General features: G+C 39.1%; 1 gene segment (V, D, J or C); it reads right to left on the bottom strand.

Annotated features, from left to right (window-relative positions):
• LOC111161424 overlaps positions 1-24,212 on the bottom strand; it is a 438,646-nt gene that overhangs the window by 298,773 nt on the left and 115,661 nt on the right.

The raw sequence follows: 24,212 nt of genomic DNA, 5'->3' as shown, positions 1-24,212 counted from the left end.
AATACACAAACAAATTTGCATTACTCTGATACTCTATGGCACGTGGGAGGCAAAGAGGTAATAGGTCAAGTTTACCACTAGATCTACTGACCCCTTGTGATCATCATGGTTGCTGCTACAGTCTCCCTGATGCTGAGCAGCTGTTCCAGTCTCCATGAAGACCTACTGTCTCAGCCCTGAGAGTGTCCCCATTTTCTTGAGAATTCTGGCAGTCCATTTCTGTTCCCTAACAGAGCAATAGGCCAGGTAGTAGCCTAAGAAGGATGACAGTTTGCATTGGGATAAACATGGCATACATTTCTGGATCATGAATTTAAAGCCTTTTTTTTGTTGTTGTTGCATATTGAAACAAATGAGGGCATATTACAGAACACAACACGTGAATTTTAGGTAGAAAATGAGATTTCAAAGAAATATCATATATATAGACCACATCTCCCAGGCCTACATGAATATAGCCTCACTCTCCTGGGTGTTAGGAGGAGGTTGTAAGGAAATTTTTTAAAACACTGAGCTTAATCAGAAGATTCATACAGGTCTTAAGACTCCTCTGTGTCTCTACAGCAACCTAAGAAATATAGTTGCTATGTATTCTAACTTAATTGTTCAGATGATTTTCTAATTATAGTTAGTATGCCAGAAAATCAAGGGTAGCAAATGGCTATAGTGAGCTTGTGCAGAAAGAAAACTCTGCCATAAAAGGATGGATTATTACTATATAAAGTTGGAGAAGAAGGAAGACGTCAATCAGGGACCCCAACAGAACAAAATGAAGTAAATACAAAGGGCCACTTTTAAGTACAGGAAACTGATACAGCTCTAGGGCAGCATTTATTGTCCCAGGGGAGACATTTGAGACACAACAAAGGTCTAGCTCAGTTCTCTGGTAGGGCCGGGAGCAGAGTGACCTGATTCCAACATTTTCTGATAGGCATTTTACAGAAGTGAGTACAAAGCACGATTTGCCTCCTGGCTTCAGTGGGCAGTGACCACGAGAAAATGTGTTCGGTGGCACGACTGAAAGGAAGCAGGCAAGGTGAGGATGTGCCACGTTATAGGCGAGTGGGAGATGAGTGGCTTCTGTGTCTCTGGAGTGTCTGTGGCCTCCAATGTGCTTCCTCAGGATTCAAGTTCTCAAAAGCACTCCTTGAGGGAAATTTCTTCTCACTCTCAGTTTTCTTATAAGTAAAATGCAGATAATTATATATGCCATTCTGTGCCTTTTACGATATTAACTCTAAGTGGGTATGGTGCCTTTCAGTGTGGGGTATCACACATCCCATCACAACAACTGTATGGAGATGGAGTCTATCTTAGATAACCCATGCTGCAAATTATTATGTGTAGTGTCAAGCATTAGAATCTCTGTCCTTATTCTTTGCTGGATCATATTATCCTTCTCTTTATTTTTAAGATTTAATTTATTTATTTGATAAAGATCACAAGTAGGGAGAGAGGCAGGCAGAGAGAGAAAGGGGGAAGTAGGCTCCCCGCTGAACAGAGAGCCCGATTCGGGGCTCGATCCCAGGATCCTGGGATCATTACTTGAGCCGAAGGCAGAGGCTTTAACCCACTGAGCCACCCAGGTGCCCCTCGTATTATCCTTCTAAACAGATTTGAGTAATAATGTATTTTTTAACCAATGCTTGCAGTGTGGTGTCTGCACCTCTTGCCCATGAGAACTGCCCTACATACAGGCAGGTGGCCTACATGATGGTTTAACGGCATGGGAAATAGCATTTTGCTATGAAACATCCTTCCTCTCCAACCGTCACCATAAGTGAAAGCGCACCAGTTGAGGTGACTTCCTCTGAGTCTCCTCCAACATTCCCCTTTCAAATACAAGCAATCCAGGGAGAGCTAATCTAGAATGTTGCATCGAGATATGAGTTAGGTTACAAACCACTCCATTTTGGAGAGTGAGCTGGGAAATGGATATGGAATCAATAAAGTGGGAGAAGATTTTGGAAAGCAATTCGATGACTAGAAAACATTAGGGTTTGGGTGGGCAAAATGGTATTGAAGGTCACAGAGTACCATTAGGAGTGGGGGAGGGAGCAGGAGCAGCCTCAGGAGGGAGGCAAATAAAGGTGCTGGGATGTGGAAGAAATAAGGACAAAATCTTTGTGTGCTCCATCTGGCTCTAAGTGCACATCTTTTATCAAGGATAGTGGGCAAGAACAAGTGAAAACAAAATCTGCAAGATGAGCTCTGCCACAAGGACTGAATATAATCTGTTTCTTTTTGAAGCTACATCAGAGATGAGGGGCAAACTCGGTGTGGCTGAGGCGGTGGGCAGTGTGAACAGGTGAAGCCATGTTGTTGAAGTGAGGGGCGGTCTGGGACTGGATTAGAACCCCCTCTCCTATCTACCTATGCATCCATTTGTGTATCTCTATGCTTACAATATAAACTTGGGAAAAACCACTGTCCCTAACTCCTCCCAGTGTGACAATATTGCTCACAGTACAGTCCTAAAATGCCACAAGGAATCTACTAAATGACTCAGATTTTTTTTCTATTAACAAGCTGAATGAGTAGAAGAAGGGAGAAAGTTTCCTTGGAGCAATAAAGGCACAAGATCTGTGCACAGTGATTGCAAAAATCACTGAACTTCATGCCATCCTTATCCCAAGCTGAGGTTTCTACCTACTAGAAAGCAATAATTACCAAGACAAAAAGTCAAATTGAACTTGGAAATAAAGGTAGAACTTCTCCTACTCTCACTCCAGAACCTTGCCCTGTTTTTCGTTTTTTTGTTTGTTTGTTTGTTTGTTTTTGCAATGAGACTACTGCATCTTCTTCAAGCTTCTCATCTTGGCAAATGTCCCAGCATTGCTCAGGAGCCCTGTGTTGGCAGAGCACCTGTGGCCCAGCTGCAGGTTTGGGGACACCCTGCAGAGGCCCGGAGATCACAGTGCATCTGCTGCACACAGGTAGGTGCCTGAGTGGCTGGGCTGGGAGGCTCTGATATGCAGAGAACTCTGCTGTTTTTTCTCATCCAATGTGGCAGTGGTTTCTTCATGATTCTTTTCTTCCCCATTTTTCCACAATATCATCAAGGAGATTAGGCCTTTGCTCTTCTTTTGTCTGTACCAGTGTAGGGCATACACAGGCTTTGATGAGCTGCAGTTTATGGTGAAATCTTCCCCCTCTTGGACGATCAGGGACTGTGGACTCTGCTCTAGTTCTTGACTACTGACCCCTGTTCAAAAAGACAATGTAAAGAAAATGCAGGTGACCACATCAGATCTTCAAGCTCATAGAAGGGATGGGTTCTCTCTGCCCGCCGCACCCCCTTCAATTCTTCTGGGGCAGCAACACTATCACAACAACATAGAATATTGTCTATCTTTTCAGCATGTATCTGGATCTCAGATGGGCCTCCGCAGGGCAGAAGATGACTCAGTCCTTGCCCCCAGGGACTGTCAGCATCCCCTAACTCTCCTAGACTAACCCCATACTTACAGGCTGCCTGCAACTCTAATATCCCTATGAGTACTTGCAGGAGAGTCTCCATCCTCTGGTTCCTCAGGAGACAGCCCAATTGGGTGTTCTCGAATGAGCTTCCCTAGCACAGGTTACTTGAGCTCAGTGGGGTCTCACTGGTGTAGAACTCTGCACCAATCAGAGAGACCAGACCTGCTTTCCAGTTCCTCCAGCTCTGCAAACCTGAACTCAAATATTTTTTGAACACTGCCACCTTTTGGCCAGATTGAGAAATACTGAATAATGGATGACTTCTGGAATTAATTTATACAGATGAGTTACATTTATTTATTGCAATAAGTATGGTATTTATTATTGGATATCGAAAATACCTTGCTACTTTTGCATGTTTGAAACAGTTTCTTCTTTATAATGAAAAGAAAGTGAAAGATTCTGCTCTCTAGAACCAATTATTTTTCAACATTTAGTTCTGCCTACTTTTGATTTTAGTTTTATAAAAAACTGCTTTATTGAGGCATACCCAATATGACATATAATAAGCTGCAGAGATTTAAAATGTACAATTTGGGGACATCTGGGTGGCTTAGTCAGTTAAGCATCTGCCTTTGGCTCAGGTCATGATCCCAGGGTCCTTGCTTCTCTCTCTGCCTGTCACTCCCCCTCTTGTGGTTGCTCGCTCTCTGATAAATAAATAAAATCTTAAAAAAAAAGAAAATGTACAATTTGGTCATTTTTGACATGGACATACAAATGTGAAACCATAATCACCATCTAGGTAGTGAGTATATGCACTACCTCCCTAGACCCCCTTGTGACCCTATTCATTGTGGTCCTTTTGAACCCCTCTTCTATAATTTCCTGGCACATCCCTCCACCCACCATTCAGCCCAGGCAATCACTGGTCTGCCTTCTTTTACTATATAGTTTGCATTTTCTAGAGTTTTATGTAAATAGACTCATAGTAGTATATACTCTCTTTTGTCTGGTTTCTTTTGGCCTATTTATTTTGAGATTCATCCACATTGTCCCATTTATCAGTAATTCATTCCTTTAATTGTTGACTAGTATTCCACTGTTTATCTATACCACAATTTATTTATCCATTCACCTGTTGATGGACTTCTGGGTTATTTCCAATTACTGTTTTCGAAGCTATTATGAAGACACTTATAACCGTCTGTATAGACATAAACTTTTATTTCTTTTGGGTTAGTATCCAGGAGTGTAATTGGTAGGCTATATGGTAGGTTCATGTTTAACATGTTTCACCTTAGTAAAAGGTGAAGCTGTCTTCTGAGTGATTGTACCATTTGCATTCCCAACAGCAGTATGTTGAGAGTTCCAGTTGCTCCCAAACTTCACCAATACTTGGTGTGGTCAGTCACTTGCATTTTAGCCATTCTAGTAAGTATGTAGTGGAATCTTGTCATTTTAATTTGCATTTTCCTTAACAATATTGATGCTGAGCATTCTTTCATGCTTATTTACAATACATAGGGATTTGTTGTTTTTGTTGTTCAAATCTCCGGCCTATTAAAAAAATTGAGTTCTACTAAGTTGTAAGAGTTTTAAAAATAGATATTCTAGATACAGTTCTTTTTTTTTAGATATACATTTTGTAAAGATTTTCTCCTGGTCTCTGGCTTTTGTTTTCTATTTTCTTAATAGTTTCTTTTAAAGAGCAAATATTTTTAATATTGTGAAGTCCTGAGTACTGATTTTTTAAAAATCCACTTTATTGAGGTATGATTGGCATACAAAATGATGTATATATTTAATGTGTACAACTAGATGAGTTTGGAGACAAGACTATATTTATGAAACTATCATTACGATTAATATCGTGGTTTTCTCCAAAGGTTTCCTCCTACTCTCTATTTTTAAATTTAAATTTTTTGTGTGATAGGAACCCTTAACATAGGATCTAAAAAATTTCTTAGCAAATTTTATTTTAAAGATTTTATTTATTTTAAGTAATCTCTATACCCAATGTGGGACTCAAACCTACAACCCCAAGATCTAGAGTTGCATGCTTTGCTGAACTGAGCCAGCCAGTCCCTGGAAAATTTCCAGCCCCTGGAAATTTTAAAGTATACAATATAGTATTGTTAACTATAGGCACTGTGCTGTATAGTAGATCTCTCGCATATATTCATGTTGCATAATTTATTCATGTTGCATAATTGAAACTTTATACCCTTTGATCAACACCTCTGCATTTCTTCTCCCACCAACCCCTATTAACCACCATTCTATCCTTTGCCACTATGAATTTGACCATTTTAGATTAATCACATAAGGGGTCAGGTAGTATTTTTTTCTTCCGTGTTTGGTTTACTTCATTTAGCATAATGTTTTCCAGGTTCATCCATGTTGTTACAAATGACAGGATTTTCTTCCCTTTTTAAAAGCTGAATCATATTCTACTGTATGTAAACACTACATTTTCCTTATCCATTCATTTGTCAATGGACACTGGCTTGTTTCCGTGTCTTGGTTCTTGTGAATAATGCTGCAATGAATATGGGAATACAGATATCTTTGAGATCCTGATTTCAGTTCCTTTGTATATATACCCAGAAGTGGGGTTGCTAGATCATATGGTAGTTCAATTTTTAATTTGTGTAGATTTTTGAAATCTTATGTCATGTATCCTTTGTGTCATAATTAGTCTTTGCCAAACCCATGGTTTCTAAGATTTTCCCCAATGTTTTATTCTAGAAGCTCATAGTTTTAGCCCTCTCATTTAGATCTATGGTCTATTTGGAGTCAAATTCTTATATAGTGTGAGCTGAGGGTTAGAGTTTATATTTTTGAATATGGCTATCAACTGTTCAAGCATGATTTATTAAAAAGATTTTTTCCTCATTGAATTGTTATGGTAATTTTATTGAAAGTCAACTGATTTTATATGTGTGAGTCTATTTCTGGACTTTGTATTCTGTTTCAATGTTGTATGTATCTATCTTTACATCAATCCTATAATTTCTCTATTATATTTTCATTAAAACAATTTAGTATCAGTAGTGTTAGTTCTTCAAATTTGTTACTCCCTTCAAAATATTTTTACTAACATAGTCCTTTTTAATTTTCATGTGTATCTGACAATCCTTTTGACAATTTCTATAGAACTTTCTACTGGAATTTTTTATTGATATTACATTGAATCTATACATCACATTGGAGAGAATTAACATTTTTTTTAAGATTATTTGAGGGAGAGAGAGAGAATGAGAAGGAGGGGCAGAGGGAGAGGAAGAGAGAATCTTGAGTAGACTCTATGCTGAGCACAGAGCTGGAGATGGAGCTTAATCTTATGACCCGGAGATCATGACCAGAGCTGAAATCAAGAGTCGGATGCCCAACTGATTACAGCACCCAGGTCTCTTGAGAATTAATGTTTTAATATGAGTCTTTTAATCCATGAACACAATTTTTGTCTTTTATAAGGATAGAAGTCATGTTGGATGGGGGCCCACCATAATGATCTGATTTTAACTGATTATCTCTGTAAAGACATTATTTCCAAATAAGGTCATATTCTGAAGTTCTGGAGGTTGGGACTGCAATGTGTGTGTGTGTGTGTGTGTGTGTGTGTGATGTATGTGTGTGTGGGGGGCACAATTCAACCCATTATAAACAGTAAGTAGTTTTTTTTTTAATCAGTAAGTCTGTTACTCTTTAATTTTTAAAATTCACCTTGTACATTGTCCCTTCTACAGTGAAGTGCAGAATTGTAGAGTCTATCATTTTGATTGAGACTCCTGTCTCCCTTTGTCAAATATCTAAACCTAGCAGAGCTCCCAATCTCTCTCTCTCCTAATCACTCTCAGGCTGATTAAAAGAATGCCCTTGATTAGGAGACATTGTAAGAATTTTGATTTATCAACTTGGAATAGGTAAAGTCTTCTTAGAAGGCTTGGATTTGACAATATAAAAATAAAAATATCCCTGATAATCACTGAATAAACAAACATAAAATAAACAGTATATTTGGAGTAAGTATGTGTAATACATGTAACAGGCAAAGTAATGTTCATTGTATTAAAATAATTTTTACAAATAAACAAGGAAAAGACAATCTATAAAAGTGCAAATGTACAGAGTAAGTTGTTCAACTGCCCTCATAATCAAGAAAATGCAAATGAAACCAACAAAATACTTTCAAGTTGTCTAAAATCTAAAAAAGACTGATAATGGTGTTAACCAAGATGCAGGGAAATAGGTTTCCCATATGCTGTGTTTTGCAGTGTAGATTGTTAGAGCCATTTGGAAAGCAACTTTTCAATACTTGTAAAAATATAACATTAGGCTTATCCTTTGACCCAGCAATTTCACCTCTAAGAATTCATCTATATAAAAATATCTGTATATAAATCATATGTGTGTGTGTATATATATATATATATATATATATATATATATATTTGTTGATTTGTGATTCTGATTATGAGACCTAAGAGAAGTAAAAAATTTAAATATTATTAGGAAGTATGCAAGTTAATTGAAGTTTTATACACAGGATAAAGTCCATATGTGCATATGTATGTACATGAACACATCTCAAAAATACATTTTTAGAGGTGCCAGTTTGGCTCAGTCGTTTAAGCATCAGACTTTTGATTTCAGCTCAGGTCCTGATCTCTGGGTCATAAGATTGAGCTCCATATCAGGCTCCAGCATCAGCAGGGAGCCTGCCTGAGATTTTCTTTCTCCCTCTCCCTCTGCCCCTCTCCTGGCTTGCAAGTTCTCTCTCTCTTTCTAGATAAATAAAATCTTTAAAATAAAATCAGAGGTGGAGACAAACCATGAGAGACTATAGACTCTGAGAAACAATCTGAGGGTTTCAGAAGGGAGTGGGGTGGGGGGATGGGGTAGCCCAGTGATGGGTATTAAGGAGGGCACATGTTGTAATGAACACGGTGTTATAAGCAAGTAATGAATCATGGAACACTGCACTAAAAACTAATGATGTACTGAATGGTGACTAACATAATAAAAAAATAAAAAATTAAAAAATTAAAAATACATTTTTAAATAAAAAATATAAACCAGCTGCAGAAAAATACACCTGATATGATCCAATTTGTGTGAGAAAATTGGTATTTACATGAGCATCCTGATAAATGAAAAAGAATGTGATTGTTAAGACATACTCCAAACTGTCAAAATAGGTTATTGTAGGAATTGAAAAGGGAATGGAGAGGAAATGGAGAGACTCAGACTGGGCTTTTAGGCTTTACTCTACATCCTTATGTAATAACTTGAGTCTTTTACAATGAGAAAATATTTGTGTGGTTTTTTGTGTGTAATAATAATATTTCAACATAAATTCTAGAAATGAAATTAATATCCACATATTTGTCTCTTATTTATCTCTTCCACCAAATTGTCTTTATTGGTGGAGGTCCCAGCAACAGCACAATACCTGCTAGCACAATGATGTGTGTGCTACAGATAAGCAAATATTTTTCAAAGGCAATTGAATCAGTTTCTGAAATTCATTCCCATTTTTGAGGAGTTGGAAGGACTGATATGATGTGATTATCCAGAGCTTGGGCACCTCCTTGGGCCTGAATGAAGAAAGTCTTTGGGACAACCCCGTGGTTGCTCTCACCTATTTTAGAGAGACCTAATTAGAAAGCAACATTTGATTAAGACTAAGAGCTATGGCAAATTCTCATTTCCTTTTCCCTTTATTGCAGGTTTCCAATTGTGTCTCTTAGTTTTCTTGTGAGCTTTTTAGTCCCTCCCTTTAAAACGTAAACTCTTCTTCCTCATCCTCTTTGTTCCTTCTATTCTTTCCTCTTTGATTCCCTCACAATCTTCTTTTTATTTCTTTCCTCTTTTCTGTATTACTTCTCTCTCCTATCGGGCTCCCACTCATTCTTGTGCGGTGGCTTTTGGAGATGGCAGCTGCTCTTTTCCCTCCCCCACCAGGCAGATCTTGTATGGGGGCAGCCCCATTTATCTTAGTGTGCCTCTCTCAGGAGGCAGTAATACACAGCAGCATCTCCCAGGGTAACCCGGGGCAGAATCAAAGTACTGGACTTCCTAGCTCTTGTGATGATCAGAGTGGCTATTCCTTTAGTCACATTGTCTTTTAGACCATGAATCATGTACTCCGGACCCTGGTTAGGAATCTGCCGATACCAATATATGTACTCATTTCCGCCGATTGTGGAGTGGTTACAGGGCAGGTGGACAGGCTCTCCTTCAGTACTCTCCATTGCATTTGGCTGTGTGGTGTCAGCATCGCTCATAATACCTGAGGGGTTGAGAAACAATAGATGAGCTCTGGCTTGTCAAATGTGGGTACCCCTAAGGTCAGCTTCACAAGCACTCCCAGAACTCTCCTCTCTGGCTTTACACCGAAACTTGAGCATTTTTGCATGTGTTACACAGGACAAGAGAAATATTACTGGTATTCATTATTGAGCCATCTAGAGCTACAAGGCCAAAGATAAGTTTCTGCATTCCATGACCACTGGGCTCAATGAACCCAAACCTCCTTACAAGCCTGAGAGCTGTGAGACTCAGGAGATCTTCTGTGAAGAGTGGATATGATCAGCCCTCACAATGATACTCAGACTCTATAGAGAATCATATAGACACACAGAAAAGTATAGATGCATTTTTTTCCCAGCAGTGTAGTGAAGACAGTGGAAGAAGGAGAAGTAGCAAATAAAATGTCATCCTTATTAGACTCAGATCACTTACCTAAAGTTAGGAGAATAGTGATTCTTGTTAGTGATCTCATAGTTCCAGTGCAAACCAGGGTCCCAGGTCTCTGAGCTCAGGTTTGTATCTTAACCTAGGTTGGGGGAGGGCCCAGGAACAGCACAGCACCCACTAGCACAGCTCTATATCAGGCAGCTTTCAATCTGGGTGTTCCCCTGCCAAGCATTGGCTAAGGATGGAACAGTCTCTTGGTTGGGTCTACTCCCACCCTTAGGATTAAAAAATTTTTTAAAAAGAGAGCTAAGAATATTTTCCCAGTGTCTAGCCTTAATTCAGAGGGTTTACACTGAGATCCTCTTCAAGGTTCAAATTCAAACAGGTCTGAGTGAACCTGAATGAGGAAAATCATCCCCAAAGAGGTTGTCCATCTCTCATTTGTGGTACGCGGCAAAACCCATCACTAATCGGTGGCTTGATGTTCCATTGAGTTGGTATGAAATGTCCTTTAATCTGAGAAAACTATGTTGAGCCCTGGACTGCAAAGGGAAGAAGAGAATTCCTATCCATATTCCCAGCCAGAGCAAGTACATCTCAAGAGCAGTAATAGACAATTTAACTTCAAAAGTTAGAGATTTCTTCCTGGTTAAAAAAAAAAAAAAAATCATAAATGAGTTAAACATCCAATAAGAAGAAAATATTTGCAACTCTGTGACAAAAATAACTTCATAGCTTTATGATTGTACTATACTCAGTCTAGCAGGAAAAAGTAAAATTGGAATCCAGTCTAAGAGCCAAGGTGCCTGGTATGCAGGTCTCCCGTGTTGGCTCCGGGAATGATGTTTTAAGTATCTTCCAGACAGGCATTGTTGGAGGTTTCTTGTCTTGATATAGGAACCAATGACTTGAGTGATACTTATTCCTGTCCCACCTGAGCCCCTCTTTAACACATATTTTCTCATCTCCATGGCCATGCCTGGTTGTGGAATGCATTGAGGCCACTAAAAAGAAAGAAGGAATGAGAAGAGATGATTTGATATGAAGTCATTTCCCAAGATAAGGGGAAATAAACATTAAAGAGTTTCCCTGTTTATTCTCAAAAACAGTTGTTATTAAAGAAATGGAATGAATAAAATTAAAATTACTCATCCTTCTCTGCTATAATAACTAAGCTTATCAGTCTACTATAGGAATCAATGTTTGGCCATTAAAAATTACACTTAATCACCTCTCTCATTTCTTCCTATGAGTGGTCAGCTCTTTGTATTGGGGAAGAGGTTTGCCTACATCCTTGAAGCTGTGCACACACTCCATGTGAAATTATGAAGTACAAGGTGACAAAAAGGAGGAAAATTAAATTTTTGCACAACTCTGTGATAATCTTCCTCTCACTCTCAAAGGAGCATTTGTTTGCAGGTGTAACAGCTCCCTCGTGACTGTATGTACAAACTCCTTTACTTAGAACTAGGAACAAAGTCCTTCCACAGCCTGTCTCCTCTCCTCTCCTCTCCTCCCCCCTTCCCTTCCCTCCCCTTCCCTTCCCTTCCTTTTCCTTCTTTCTCTTCTCTTCTTCCGTCTCTTTCTCTTTTTCCCTCCCTCCCTCCCTCCCTCCCTCCCTCCTTCCCTTCCTGCCTTCCTTTCTTCCTCCCTCCCTCCCTTTGCTCCCCTCCTCCCTCCCTTCCTTCTTTTCCTTCCTTCCTTCTCTCTCTCTCCCTCTCTCTCTCTGTTTCTCCCCCTTCCTCCCTCCCTCCCTTCCTTTTCTTTCTCTTTCTTTCTTTCTTTCTTTCTTTCTTTCTTTCTTTCTTTCTTTCTTTCTTTCTTTCAATTTCTCCCTTTCTCTCTTTCTCTCTTTCTCTTTCTCTGTTCCTCTCTTTGTTTTCAAGACTTGGGTTTTAGGTCTAAAGATAAATACCTTGTATATGCTACCTCCCTCTAGTGGCAAGGCTCAGTGAAGAGCTTTCTACCACAATACTGTGAGATTAAAGACTGAATTATTTTCAGTCATTGGGGATTTTAGAACTATTTCTGTGATATTTTTTCTCCTAGAAGTAGTTCTAAAAATCCCTCTCAACCAAATTCCTTTTACTTTCCTTAGTGCTTTGTTCTTCCCGTGTTTGAAGGCAGTTGCCGAAGTCCACATTGTTAAATGTTTGGCATGGGATTTGGTAGAAAGGGAGCAGAAAAAAGAAATTATTAGCAAAGAATGCTTCATTTTAGGCAAGGTTACCTTCCTAAGAGGAAGAGAGAGGACTCTCTCTGGCAGGTTATCTCACTAGTGCTGACCAGGTAATCCATGTTGACAGGTCAATGGTCACATTCCTGGGATGTTGGAACTATAGTTAGGTTAGGAATTAAGTCTTGGTTTACTGATATGGGTGTTAGCACAAATGAGTCCATTTTGAGCTTCCTCTTTCTTTCTTTTTTAATTTTTAAACAAATCTAACTGTTAAGGGATCATTTGAAAAACCACTTTGTGGTTCATTTTCACCCAAGATACAAACCTAATACCTGGAAATCTCAGGAAACAGTGCTGTTTTATACACTGAGCTTAATTATGAGAACATTTTTCTTTTTTATAGAAGGGAAGTTTATTTTAGGGGGGCTCAACTGGGCTACCACACTCCTGCCTTCTTCCTGTCAGTGGCTCATGGGTTTTTCCTAAGCCCCAGGGCAGGTGTCTGCCTTTATGGAGCTAAGGTTTTTGTTCATCTTCCACTATTATTTTTATAACTGTGGGGCTACCCAAAGCACAGAAGTACATGGCGGAGTCTGTCAGTTTTAAGGGAGAGATGGTGAGACTGATGAATTTTATTGCCTTTTGAAAGTCCAGAGAGAAACGACCCTGCTGTGCATTTGGCTTGCTTTCATCCTGGTAAATGAGGAAAATCATCTCTCCGCTGGGAAGCTGTTTGTACCAATACAAAGTATAATAATTACTCCAACTGGTTTCATACTTGCAGTTAAAGGTGGCCGACTCTCCTTCCTGCATTGTTACTGTATGCTGAATCTGGATGACCTTCTCAGCAGTGCTGGATCCTATGGAGAAAGAAGGCAAGGTTGGTTCTCTGAAATGTCTCAGATGGGTCATGGGGACTAGATTAATTTATGACACAAGGACAAAGAATCATACAACATTTCACTTCCCCATCTCTCTTCCCTCTTAATTCCCCAGTCAATTACAACTTGTGTAGTCCCATTCTTGAACTCCAAGAGGAAGCTGAGCCCCATGTTTAGGGCCACACTTACTGAAGCCAAAGGAGGCTACAAATGCCCACAGCAGGCCAGGGCAGAGCATGATAGAAATTCTTCTTCTCATTGAAATTTCTCTTGTTCTTACTCCAGTCCAGAGACTGGCCCTTATCTGAATGCCTGAGACTAGAGTTCCTGGGGGTATAAGATGTTTCTGCCCCAACACAGGAAGTAAGGTTCGCAAATAGGGTGTTACACTGCTCTATTCAGAGACTGAAAATCTATCCCACTGCAAAGCTCTGTTTTGCCTGGATGTTCTTCTGTAGCAATACATTTGAAGAATGGCTGTTATATCCAGCAAGGTACAAATATGAAGTTTAATTATCCTTTTGTTATTGAACTCTTACTTGATGTCATTGTGGTCAGAAACTATATTCTGAATAATTTAAATCCTTTGCAGTTAAGTCTTGCTTTAAGATCCAGAAATAGTCAACTTTGATAAATAGTATGTGTACATTTAAAAAGAATATATATTCTGTTTTGGTGGGTTAAAGTATTCTATACATGTAAATTAGGTAAAGAATATTAATTGTCTTGGTCACATTTTCTCTCCATTTCTACTAAGAGATGTGTGTTAATGCCTGCCACTGCAGTTGTATATTTGTTTATTGATTTTTTAAATAAACGAATTCTACTAGTTTAATTCTACTGATTTATGTTTGATATATTTGAAGCCATGCTATTAGGTGTGTATAAAAATAGAATTGTTCTATCTTCCTGGTAGATTGTGCACTTAATCATTTTGAAGTGTTGCTCTGTATCTCTAGTAATAATTCCTGGTTTAATGTCTACTTCATCTGATATCAGTATAACTACACAGGATTCTTTCGGTTAGGGACTCCAACTGTCTTGTTATCCATATGCAAAAGAATGAAATTGTATCTCTACCTCCCACCGTATTAAAAAATTAACTTGAAATGGATCCATGACCTCAACATACAAACTCAAACTCTAAAAGTCTTAGAAGAAAACGTTGATGTGAATCTTTGTGACCTTGAATCAGGCAATGGTTTTAGAACATGACATCAAAGCACAAGGCAATAAAGAAAAAAAATAGATAAATTAGACTTCATTAAAACTAAAAGCTCTTCTGCTTTGAAAGATTCTCTCAAGAAAGTGTGAAAGACAACCCCTCAAATGGGAGAAACTGTTTGTAAACCATATACCTGTTAAGGGTTGAGTCCAAAATATATAAAGAACTTGTGTAACTTAAGGATTATAAGAACCAAATAACCCAAGGAAAATTTTAATTTTTTTAAAAAAGATTTTATTTATTCATCTGACAGACAGAGATCACAAGTAGGCAGAGAGGCAGGCAGAGAAAGAGAGGGGAGCAGGTTCCCTGCTGAGCAGAGATCCTGACATGGGGCTCGATCCCAGGACCCTGGAATCATGACCTGAGCTGAAGGCAGAGCCACCCAGGTGCCCCGAAAATTTTAATTTTAACAGTGGTTTTCCTAGGCTGCTGGGGATAGTGGGGATAAAGGTGACAGGGAATGTTACTTTCCTAGGTATACTATATTTCCTTTTTAAAAAAGTTTTATTTAAAGATTTTTATTTATTTGAGAGAAAGAGAGTGAACATGAGTGGGGAGAAGGGCAGAGGTAGAGGGAAAGAGAGAATCCCAAGCAGACTCCCTGCTGAGCACAGAGTCAACATGGGACTTCATCCCATGACTGAAATGAATTCATAAGCTAGAAACTTAACTGGTTGAGCCATCCAGGCACCCTTCAATATATTTCTTTTATATAATTTTTATTTTCTACCTTGTGTTTTTATTACCTATTCCAAAACCCAAGGATAATTTGTATTACAATTATTTTCACTGCTCTTAATTTTCCTTTATAAATATTAATTACTTTTTTGGCTGTATAAAGGAGTTGGTTAAATTTATTCCTCTCTCATTTGAATCATTTATTTACAATAGCTATTATTTTTCTTTCAAGAAAGAACATTGGGATAAACTTAAGGATTTCATACTGTTGCTGATGTATATACAGACCTATGAGGTATGGACGGATTGGTGGTATGTTTGGGCAAAATCTCAGTACTCTTGAGTAGTATCGATTGAACCCTGGGTGTACACTTTGGTCAAAAATTTTCTTGGTGATTTCTGGTGAACAGACATTCATCAGAGGAGAGATGCAAAAGAGAGTTAAATGTTGTTATCCCATTCTGTTCATCCTGCTCAATCTTTAGCACCAAAACCAGTGTCAGATAGATAGAGACAGTAAATATTTGTTGAACATGGAATAGTTGCAATGTGAAAAACTTTGCAGGAATTCCTCTGATTGTTACTTGAATTGTATCTTTTATAACCAAGCACCCACAACTTTGAAGATGAATTGTACAGAGGGGAAGGGACATAGATGTTACATGAGAAATATATTTTAGGGGAGCCTGTGTGGCTCATTTGTTAAAGTGTCTGCCTTCGGCTCAGGTCATCATCTTCAGGTCTTCGGCTCAGGTCATCATCTTCAGGTCCTGGGATCATGCGCTGTGTGGAGCCCCATGTCAGGCTCCCTGCTCCGCTGGGAGTCTGCTTCTTCCTCTCCCTCTGCTCCCTCCACCCTCCTTGTTCTCTCTCTCTCAAATAAATAAATAAATGACAATTTTTAAAAGAAAAGTATATTTTATATGTTAAATTGATACGAAAACACATGTAGACCACCTAGAGTAAAAATATTTGTGGCAAATGATCATCATTGGGCAGCAGAATTTTTTTTTAAAGATTTTATTTATTTATTTGACAGAGAGAGATCACAAGTAGACAAAGAGGCAGGCGGAGAGGGAGAGAGGGAAGCAGGCTCCCTACTGAGCAGAGAGCCCGATGTGGGACTCGATCCCAGGACCCTGAGATCATGACCTGAGCTGAAGGCAGCGGCTTAACCCACTGAGCCACCCAGGTGCCCCGGGTAGCAGAATTTTAAATGACTTTAATTTTTCTATTACATTTTCTATACTCTCAAAAGTGTCCATAATGAATATGTGTTGATTTTACAATAATTTTTTAAGACAACATATATATATATATATATATATATATATACACTTCTGAAAGCCACCCACGTTGTCACCTGGAAGATTTTTAGATCTCTTTGGCACATTATGAAACATGCAGGATTTCAACCAGAGAACCTTAAATATCCCAGTGAGGTTACCCTTACAATTTACATATCTACTTAACACACTATCATTTCTCCTCTAAAATATATTGGAATTAGTACAAATTGTAGTAGCTCATCTTGAGTCATTGGAAACTGAGTTTTTTATATTCACAATAATTAGAGCTCTGCATTCATTTCAAGTTGGAAACAAACACATTATGGCAAGTCTTTCAACCTCAAACCAATTCAAGGACAAAGAATGTGACTGGGTCCCTCAGTGCAGCTTGCAGGTGCCTGGAGAGTTCTGTGTGTGATGATTGCACAGAAATCCAAGGCTGAGTCTCCTGGCTGGGTGGCTGTGATATGCAGGAAGGCACATTTAACTTTTGTATTCAACAGCACTGTGAATCTCCTGTCCTGTTTTCTCTCCACATTTGGGTGAATCTCTGTTAGAAGAGTAGGGGTTTTTCTCGGTTTCTTTCCTGTATCAAGAAAAAAACTCAAAGTCTTCTCAGTGTGATTGTAGTTGATAAAAGCCATTTTTCTCTCCCAGACATTCAGGATTGAAGGACTCTGCACCACATCCTTTTTTTGGTCACTTGTCCCTGTTGAGACAATGAAGAAGGGTTACTGGATAGTTTTCGAATTTACGTTTTATTTCTAGAGTCTATAGGAAACTTGAGAACCAGAATGACCCTCTTCTTTCCCAGACTTGTGATGGCTCTTTCCAGAAGCCCCTGGACTGACTGTCAGCGTCTATGACAAATCTTGGACAGATAAAAATATTAACAAGAAACATCCCCCCCCCTTTTTTTTTTAAACCTGCCCCTTCAGAATGATACCTACTGAATAAAAGTGTATGAATTAACATCTCTGACAGGAGTGTCCAGTCATGTCATCTCTAGGAACAGAAAGTAGAAGCCCTGAAAATATAGAGTTCTACATTAAGACTACCCTGACTTAAGGATCTAAGTTTTCCTGAAACAATCTTACTGCTTCAGGAGCCAGTGAAACTCTAGCTTCTCAAATTATTGTTAATATATATAAATTTAATAATTCTATTGAAGTTATGTTAAAGAGGATTCTCTTTCTTTTAGAGTACTCCACTTTAAACTTTTAGCTCCATCCCCACCTTGAAGCTGTCCCTGAATTTCTGTGGCAATGAGATCTCTCTACGTGCCCTTTCTCCTCCCCCAGCAGCAGACGGCTGTTGGTCGTTCAGAGCTTGCTAGGCCTACTGTGTGGGCAGGTAGATACTGTTGTTTTGATCCACTGTCAATTTAGATGGATCCGTGTACCTGGATCTTGGATGTAAGGTTTTCTCAGCATTTGTGTTCTCTTCCGTGTGGTGGCCAAATATTGCCATGTTTCTCTGTGACTCTTGTGCAAGAAGATTTTCTGCCTCTTCCACACTGTGTAAGCGGAAAGAGGGGTCCTCAGAAAAAGAGAGATGAGGCACAGCTTTCAGGACACAAGAGAAATTATTTCAGGCCCCCATCTATTTTTATGAGTTATGCCCAGTGGGACTGCCTGCGTAAGCACATCACTGGCAGAGCTTCCTAAGAGGTGTGAGAATTACAAAAGAATGCAAAAACCCTCCACAGTTAAGGACTTTAAGGGAATAAAGGGAATGCAAAAACTAGCAGTCTCTACTAAGCCAGGAGAGAGCCTAACATAGAGAGATGGTAAGTCAGTGGTAAAAGTCCCCATAATTTTTCCAAAGTAAGGATTGACCTAACACACATTCTTGAGTTGTTTCTGCAGGCTTTAAACCCCTTTGAGCCTCAAACACCAGACTGACTGCAGCAGAGAATTGAAGATACTGACCCTTGCTGGCCTTCATGACTTCAGTCAACCGGGACCTGGACTCTGTCAGCTTGAGGATGGCTTCTGCCACAATTCTACACTGAACTCTTCTTTGCCAAGCCCTTCCTGAATACACATGCCCCCTACTCTTAAAACTTCCCAATTTTGTTGTTTGGGGCGTCATGGCCTTGGAAATTATTCCCCATGATCTCCCTGTTTACTGCAAATAAAGATTACGTTGTGTGACAACTCCCCGCTCTGTGTAGTCTCCATCTGTAACTCACAAGGGAGGGAACTCATGCTAGTTAAGTTACAAATAGCAGAATGATTAATGGTGCTGTTGCAGGATTTTCAGCTCAGAATGTTTTCCTGCCCCTCTACCTTAACCAAAGGTAATGGACCTTTTCACTATTCACTCTGTTGCAGTGGATCTTATCTGAGCCCTAGGAGTGTGTGTGTGTGTGTGTGTGTTTGCCCATGCACATGTGCACACGCATACGAAGAATTTGCTCTTTATCTTCATGCTCAACAGCCTCAGACTTTTCCTTCATGTGAAAGACTGATCTAGGCAAGGTCCCTAGGCAAGACACTCGTGCCTCCTGCCAATCACTTTATGCAGACCAACATCTCTGATGGGGCTCCCTCTGTCACCCTCCCTGCTCCCAGTCATTTTTGTGAACATATAGCGGAAGTCTGTGAAAATGGTCCCACCAGTGAATGCAGACTCCTCTTAAGTCTGTGACTCCCTACAGTTCTATATTGTCATGAGACCCCTCACTCAGTCTTAGTCTTTTGGCTGATTTCCTCTTGCTTGTATGACAGTCAGCACCTGTTTTACCTATGCTCTGCTAATGTGGTGTCAGTCCATATGCCTAACTGTTCTTTGAGAAACCTCTTCCTCATTGGAGTCCAGCTTACTTGGTTTCCCTGTGACTTCAGGTCTCTGAGTAAAAGCAATGATTTTATGATTTCGCTGTTTATCTAGTTTTACAAGATAGGGTGGAAGTGGCCTTCTTTCATGCTTTGTATATCCTATGCAAAATTGGAACTCTGTCCATCTTCCAGTGTACCTAAAATTGAAATATTGGTATAAGGAATGCAGCACTGCAACACATATTACATTGTAAATCACAGTTCATAATTGAAATACCTCCTGCCTATTCAATCAGAAAAAGATAGCACTGTTTTACCTTCTGCTGGTTGTATTTTGAGCCTATTTATACTTTATGTTTTTATTTATACTTTATTTTTAATAATCTCATTGAAATGAGAATCTTTATTGGAGCTTTGCTGAGGGAGGAATAGGCAAGTTCCAGAATGCATTGTTGCTGATTCTGTGGCTTCAGCTAGGTTGGGAATCAGGGAAGTAAATCAGGACCCAACCAGAATAAATCCCAGCTGCAAGGCTGAGGAATCAGGTAATGGTAGTTTATTCTGGCCCAAATGGTTCTTTCTGGAATCTTTAAAAATAGATCTTGAAGATGAGCTTACGGATAGTATAGATATCCAAAGAACATCCTCTCTTATTCACCTTGGTCTTGATCCAAAGATCATAAGGAGGAACATTTTATAATATACACAAGGGAACTCAGACATAGACATTTCCTTTAAAGCAATTAGAAACAACTGAAAGACTTTACATGTGACCTGAATGAACAAGTGACTGACTAAACCAATGGGAGTAAGTATTTAACAAGCATAGCAATCTTACTTTAAGTATACACAGATACAGTTTCAGGGGAGGAATGTCCAAACTGTCCAGCAATGGGGAAGAACCACAAAAGATTTGATACTTTATGTATTTCATTTTTGGTTCTGATAAGCTGTCAAAGCCTTTGTTCAGGGCATAAGATTAAGAAGAAAGGAAGTTAAGGATTTGGCACTGTGTCAGACCTGCAGCCATGTGAGATAGGGGCCATTCATTATCCTTAGCAGAGAAGTCCTAAGAGGGATTTTAAGGAATTCCTAAGGCAAGGAAAATGACTCATCAGAACTGAAAAACTAGTCCTGTGGACTTGATAGAAACAGTTGAGAAATAGGCATCTGAATTAAAAAAAAAAAAAAAAAAACAACAAAAAACAAAACAAAACAAAAAAATACCTGGTTTAGAAACCATGGTCTTGTTTCTAGTTTCCTATGAACAAGTCAGGTGGCTATGAGATCAACTTCAGACTCCAGTGTCTGTAGTAGTGTCTCACCACATTCATCCTTTCTCTGTCATGATTAATTAAACTTGAGACAGGCATGTGACTTTAGGGAGACTCCAATCAACAAACCCAGCTACATGGAGCATGAGAATCAAAGGGCATGGTAAGCCAAACTGGAGTTGGCAAGAATTAGAAGGAAATGTGGCCAAGGAGATAGGAAAAAGTGGTCCAGAACATGTTACTCTACTACACGGTGTGATATACTTCTGTCTATAATCTCAGCAGAAGTTCCATTTCTTTGGTCAGTCTTTAGGCATCCCAGCAAATAAATCTCTATTTTGTGTGCTTACTTTCCCCCAGTGTCTTTAATGATTTTTAATAGAAATATATATTTGGTCTTTAAGCCCATTTGTGGCACAGAGCTCCTAAAATCCTTGGAGTTTCTGGGATAAGTGCAAAGAAGTTGTCTTTTATGTAATGATGTGACTTCTGGAAAACTCTTAGGCAACCTAAGGATGGGGCTGTTGCTGGGGAAACAACCATGTGATTCTTTTGGAACTTTCAGTACCCACCCCCACCCTCCAGGGAGAGGAGAAGGGCTGGAGGTTGAATCAATTGCCAATGGCCAGTGATTTAAACAATCATGGCTAAGTTATGAAGCCTCCATAAAAACCCAAAAGGACAGGGTTCAAAGATCTTCTGGGTTGGTGACCTCAGGAAGGTGCTGGGAAAGTGGTGCTCTCAGAGCGCTTGGAAGCTCCACACCCTTTCCCTATACTTTGCTTGATGCAACTCTCCCATCTCGCTGTTCCTTTTATAATAAACAGTAATCTCATAAGTAAAACATCTCTTTGAGTACTGTGAATAATTCTGCAAATTAATTGGTCCTGAGGATGGGGTCATGGAAACTTCTGATATATAGCCAGCCTGTCAAAAGTACAGATAAGAACCTGGATTTGCACCTGGCACCAGAAGTCTAAGGAAGGTGTTGTTGGAGTCTTTCACCTATAGCAAGTTGGTCAGAAGTACAGGTAATAACCTGGTCTTGTGATTGGCCTGCTGAGTTGAAGGGGGTCATTGGAACCTCTAGTATGTAGCCAGCATGTCAGAAGTACAAGTAAACTTGGGTTTTCAACTGGCATCTGAAGTTGTTGGGGAGCAGTCTTGTGGGACTGAGTCCTCAACCAGTGAGTTCTATCTCCAGATAGTGTCAGAATTGAGTTGAATTGTAGGACACCCAGCTAGTGTCTGGAGAATTGCTTGGTGTTATGGGAATCCTCTCTCTCCCTCACATTGGAATTGGGTCCAGGAACCCAAAAAGTACTATTTGCCCCAAAAGATTGAGTTGCGCAGGTATAAAATCTGCAACAATCAAGTATAATTTTAAAATACTGTCTTTCATATGCTGATTTTTAAAAAATTATATACTCCATGGGAAGAAGTAAGAAATATGATGGTATCTGAAGAGTATGACTTTTGCAAATGCTTCTGAGTGGTCCCTGAGCCAGCTGTGAAGGAGTGCTTCCTGGAATGAATTCAACAACTTTCTTTCTAGATCTTATCTTACACACCTTAACCACCTGCTACTAACAAAAGTCTGGGTAAGGTTTGAGACTTTCTGAGAATATGGGAACAGGCAATTGTCTCAGGTTGAGACAATTTTGTAAGGCCCTCTCTGAGACAAGAGAAATATGTTGCAGTCTTCCAAATGTGACGGTTTTATGATGAGCCTGATCGTTTTAGTTGTTTTCTGGAAATTCACAAAATATTGACCCTGTGTTGCATTGGTTTCTGTATCTGTGTGCTGGGAAATGAGGAAAATCATCTCCCCACTGGGAGGCCTTCTGTACCAATACAACACATAATATTGGAACCATATTGGAACCATATTGGAACCATATTGGAACCCTGGAACCATATAAACAATCCAGTTTCATTGCTTTGATGTTATTGGTTGAGATTGAATGATGTCCAATCATTCAATCTTTGATGATTATTGGTTGTTATTGCTTTGATGTTATTGATTGATGTTATTGGTTTCATGTTATTGGTTGAGATTGCTTTGATCTTATTGGTTGATGTTATTGGTTGAGATTGAATGCTTTGATGTTATTGGTTGAGATTGAATGACCTTTTAAAACGTACTAGACAAAAGAAATAACAAGAATGATGGGCTGAAATGATCTGTAAGGGAGTTGGTTACTAGGGCACGAGTTAAAGCCTCAGTCAAAGCAAAAGGAATAAAAAAACTTGTTCCTTTCTCTTTCCCCTTTTTCCTCCAAAGAGTGTCTGTCATAATTAGCCATTGTTTATCCCCCTGCCCCCTTCCCACAATCTCCCCTCAATTCTAGACTGTCCTCAGTTTCACTATCAGCAACTGTTCCTACCAGGGAAGACAGAGGCTATCAGTTTCTATAACACGCTGAGAAGAGTCATGTTGGCATCTCTGTCTCTAGGAAAATAATCTCCTGCTCTGAGCCTGGAATTCAGTCTTACTCAGTTTGCCGATGTCTCAAAGCATGTGGTAGAGAAATGTTGTCAGACCATATCCTGCTCATACTTGCATAGACAAAGTTGAGCCATTAGTTGTGTTTAGGATAGCCACTTTCCTCCTGAAAAAGTTGTTCTCCAGAAATTTGGGGACCATGTAAATTTATTCTCAGATTTAGTATGACATTAAAAAAATATAATACCAGTGTTTTCTTTCCCAAATAAAGAAAAGATACTTTAAACTGAAATGCAGCTAAGGCTCTATATCCTTGTATGGGTATAGATAAGATACTTTTCCACAAAGAATTTCATGGAATACTGGTGGCCATGCGTTCTTTTCTGTTTATCTTTCCCTCTTGGTTCATGTTTTCAAACAATTTGTTTTGAAGTCCACTCCCTTTTCTGAATGTCTTGGGCTTCTGGTTGTGATCTAAGTAATTACATTTCATTAGGCAAAAGAAAATTTTCATTTCATTCTATGTTATTTGCGCTGGGCCCAGCTATAACAGAAGATCACTTCTATGATGAGATGTTATTACCATGATTCCAGGTCGCTAGCCAATCTGTGAGATTAGGCAAGAATTACCTTTTTTTTCCTCTATCCTCAACTCCAGCCCCTCACACTGACAACTAAAAAGAAGAAATCTTGGACCCACCATACCATATTTATCATCTCCCACAATTTCATTTGAAGAAGCTAGACCCACTTGAAATGATCATGTTTGATTAACAATAAAAACAGTAGGTAAAATTTACTGAACTTTTTTTTTTTTTTACTAGAACTTAGCATGTTCTAGGAACTTCGTGCACAGAATCCTACTTTATCCTCGCCTTGTGGAAGAGGTGAACTTTGTGAGAGGTTGTTATTTCCCCCACCCCTCCTATTTTATAGAGGGGAGACAGACCCAGACACTTGCTCAAGACCACAGAGCTAGTAAATGGTGGACTTGGGATCTAAAAGATTTTTAAGAGCCTGAACTTTAATTATTACATGCTACTTCTTGTTAGATTCCTTCACCTTCTGCTTCTCTTTCTTTCATGTTTTCTTCTAAATTGAAACATAAAAATTACTTAACTGCTGAGTTGAAAGAACTGTTACTGATGTTGAGAGATCTAGTACCTAAATAGCTTTTATCCACCTTATTTTTTAACTCCCTTTTGTTGGATATAAGTTACATGAAGTAATATGTCACATCTCAAGTGTAACACTTCGGGTGTTTCAACAAATGTACACTCCTGCATAACCACGACCCCAATTCATACATAGATTATTTTTATCAGCCTA

Source organism: Enhydra lutris, unplaced genomic scaffold (assembly GCF_002288905.1).
Source record: "Enhydra lutris kenyoni isolate GAN:26980312 unplaced genomic scaffold, ASM228890v2 scaffoldscaffold4, whole genome shotgun sequence".
NCBI lineage: Eukaryota > Metazoa > Chordata > Mammalia > Carnivora > Mustelidae > Enhydra > Enhydra lutris.
This window is presented reverse-complemented; position numbering and strand designations above follow the sequence as displayed.